Raw genomic sequence first — 4151 nt, 5'->3', positions numbered from 1 at the left:
TGTTATGCTTTGTTTAAGTTGTTTTCTTTCTGTTTTTTCTTTTGTTCGTTCTTTGCTTAAATTGTTATGCTTTGCAATTGATATGTTGCTTAAACTGTTTTCTTCCAAAGTGTTGAAGGGGGTCCGTGTCTACAAATGGCGTGTTGTGGGTTAACTGGTTTTTTGGGTTTTTAGCGTGTCACGACTGTTCCTAGCGTGTTGTGGCTTAACTGGTTTTTTGGGTTTTTAAAGTGTCACGGTTGTTCCTGGCGTGTTGTGGGTTACTGGATTTTTGGGTTTTTGGCGTGTCACGGTTGTTCCTGACGTGTTGTGGATTAACTGGTTTTTTGGGTTTTTAGCGTGTCATGTCTATTCCTAGCGTGTAGTGGGTTGACTGAATTTTTTGGTTTTTGGCGTGTCACGGTTGTTCCTGGCGTGTTGTGGGTTAACTTGATTTTTGGGTTTTTGGCGTGTCACAGCTGTGCCTGGCGTGTTGTGGGTTAACTGGTTTTTTGGGTTTTTAGTGTGTCATGGTTGTTCCTGGCATGTTGTGGGGTAAATAGATTTTTAGGTTTTTGGCGTGTCATGGCTATTCCTGACGTGTTGTGGGTTAATTGGTTTTTTGTGTTTTTAGCGTGTCACGGCTATTGGTGTAACGAGTCAGTAATTACAGTGACTGGCGTGTCACGACACGGATATGCATGGCGTGTCACGACACGGATATGAATGGTATGTCACGACATTTGACTTGATATGTATGGCGTGTTACAACATTTATTTTTTTCTTCAGTATACCTTGTTTCCACATTATGGGTTAACTCACTCGTGCACGTGTGCCATGTTTTGCAAGTGCAGTCCAGTCAATATGAGGATCTTGATAGTTTGCTTCTTGTGCCGAGGGAGAAGTGGGTGTTCAATGTCGCTATCAACACCCACTATAAGTGGTCGCAACTGCATTACATCAACAATACTCTCCAAGAGAAAGGGGAGTACGATGTAGTGAAGCGTACATGTTTCGGAATGCTGCTGGACGTATATCCATAAGGCTACTTCAACGCTGGTCTCCTGCATAACATCATGATTCATCGAATCAATGAGACAGAGGCAACGGAGCATGAGCTATGGTTTGCCATTGGCAAGAGCAAGGGGTGGATATCAAAGCAGGAGTTCCGCCTTATCACCGGATTGAAGTTTGGTCCAATGCCCGATGTGTTCAGATGACCATACGAGGTTGTTGCGGACAGAATTCATGCCAGCTATTGGAACGGGCAGCAGAGCATTAAGCTGTAGGAGTTGCTTGATACTTTTCGCGGAGGTAACTGTCATAGCCCAATTTTCGGGCCATGACCGGCATAAGGGCCCAATGGGCTCAGCCCACTAAGCCTAAGCAAGCCTATTTACATAATCTTATACATTAATCCACGTTTCTTTAAAATTCAAAATTCGTAGTGTTCAAGTATAGTTCTTTCGAAAACAATTCATAAAACCCATTCATGCATTCATAATGGCATCATCAACCACTATATACATATATAGATTAACAAATGAATCTTAATATTTCACATCAAGTATTCATATACACATAATTAGACCTTGACGTCAGCGGAGTGACTCCGAGCACGGTTGCTAATATTTAATGTCATGGTAAACCTACCGAGCAATGGATAGGGAGAAGCACCTCGTCCTAGGACCCGGTCACTTTTAACTCAAATAACCTAAAACATGAAGTTTAAAAATGTGAGTATAAACCCAGTGAGTGAACATAGGAAGGGAACAAGCAACGTTAAGGAAAGTTTAGAAATCATGATGCACTTAAGTTCAAAAAGAATGCAATTTAGTTTAACTCTTATTAAAACCCCTCATTTCAAACTTGATTAAATATATTCCTTAATGTTGAGAGTCCATGATCAACTATGGAGCTAAAAAAATGGAAAATGGGGCAGCAACCAAACAAGGTAGCAAGCAAAACAGAATGTTTCTCGCTGCAATGACAAAATCAACTTGAAAATACTTAACAATTTTCAAGATTAAACATGCAAGATTTCACATACATTACAACCATATACCATATTCATGAACTGCCTATTACATAAATATATATATATATATATATATATATATATATATATATATATATATATATATATATATATATATATATATACATAACCACCAATACCACCACCACCTCACCCAACTCATGTGCAACCCCCACATCGCACACATAGCTGGAGTCATCGTGTGCATCCCCCACATCGTGCACAACTAATACCACCATGTGCCTCCCCCACATCGCGCACAGGTAATATCATCATCCACACTCCCCCAACTGTCGTCACCGGCATGTGCTCCCCCACATCGCGCACATGCTCAGTTATAATTACAACAATATTACTATCAATACATATCATATAAATTTAGATATATATATCAACATAATACAGGGCACATGGATTCATCATAGTCGCATTCCACAACGCAAAACGTTCCATTGAAAAGCTTGTTCCCATGCATATTTTAGAGAAAACAGATGAAATATTTCAATGGATTTAATCAAACACATATACCCTAATCCCAAAACATTTTAATGTAAGTTCACTCACCTTACGATAGCGGGATATTACATCGCTATTTGTTCGGAGGTGTATCTAGCTATTCCTACTTGCAGGTCGCTTGTTATTTCCTCCGGCACGCCATCACAGTACTCTAACTTTACCTTTGTATTTCCTAGCAACAATTCAAATACAATTACCTTTAGTGTACATCATTCCTACTTCTCTTTTTCCTTCAATCACGAATCCTTGTTCAACTAACTTATATCTTGATACATTTTTACCAAAGTTGCCTTTATCCTTTACTTGTGTAATTCTTTAGATTATAGATACCGACAACTTATTTATAACTCTAACACATATATTAATCTTGTCTAAGGATATTTATTAAGTTTAACCATCATTTCCACAACAATTACCTAACATATGGCAACAACTACAAATTTACTTCCATCAAACACTTTCTAAGTTTACATGTAACACTATTCTCATTTACATGTTGCCACCAAGCATAACATCAATATCCATTCCTACGCACCAACATCCATAACCTTTTAAGCTTTTCCTAACAACATATATATCCACACAATTCATTTCTTTTCCAAACTTCCAATTAATATAATTTCCTTCCAACCATACCCATGACACCACAATAATACTACATATTGTACGCAATCATTCCCACCATAGTAAATCAATCGTAGGCTTCAAATTATAGTATGAAGCTTACCACTTAGTTTTAGCTTGGATTTCACCCAACAAAATTCATAATTCCCTCACACCCATGGCCACCATAGCTGCCACAAATTGATTCACTCATTATTTTTCCAAGGATTTAACCAACCATGAGCTTAAAAACACAAAATCCTTACCTTATGTTTCTTGAACTACAAAACTAAGCTTTTTCTTCCTTCCTCTCTTTTTCTTTCTTCTTCTCCTAGGGTTTAGATGTGCTGAAAATTGGGGTTAGAAGCTGCAGGTTTAGTGCCCAAGAAGTTTGGAGAAGAAAGAAGTAAGAAAAGAAAGGAAATGAAAAGAAAACAACGAAAAAAATTTGAAAAAAACTCCATTTTCATGGTGGTTAATGAGAAGATGGCGTTGGAAGCTTCAAGAATGAAGAAGAAAATATCTTGTTGGGAGGATAAGGACGGTTATGGCTGACAAGGATGAGAGTCAAAGCTTCCTTTGGAAGCTTTGACTAAACTTTATGCAAAATTACCGTTTTGCCCTCTAAGTTTCTTCCCTTTTTAATTTAGTCCTCCCAACACTCATTTAACTCCAATTTCCTTCTATTATCTTCTTCTACACATGTACAAACAATGTGTAAAGTTTGTACCCCAATGCGTGTCCCCATAATATTTAAAATATTTATTTACCCGGCTATTTTTTTTTAATAAAGACACGCGGGCCCCATTAACGACATTTTTCTTTGAAATTTTCTCGTTCTTCTTCTCCCCCACTTAGATTGACCATATACTCCTCCTTCATGGAAAATTTTGACACTGAATAAAATATTAATATTTTAATATTATTTTATTAATAAAATATTATTTTATTCCAAAAATTTCCTCGTCTCCTTGGTACCCAAAATACTTTATTATGCGTCAATTCACTTCCGAA

The sequence above is a fragment of the Theobroma cacao genome, chromosome 3 (genome assembly GCF_053813885.1).
Source record: "Theobroma cacao isolate CCN51 chromosome 3, ASM5381388v1, whole genome shotgun sequence".
Taxonomy (NCBI): domain Eukaryota; kingdom Viridiplantae; phylum Streptophyta; class Magnoliopsida; order Malvales; family Malvaceae; genus Theobroma; species Theobroma cacao.
The sequence above is the reverse complement of the archived record's forward strand: the minus strand, read 5'-3'. Positions refer to the sequence as shown.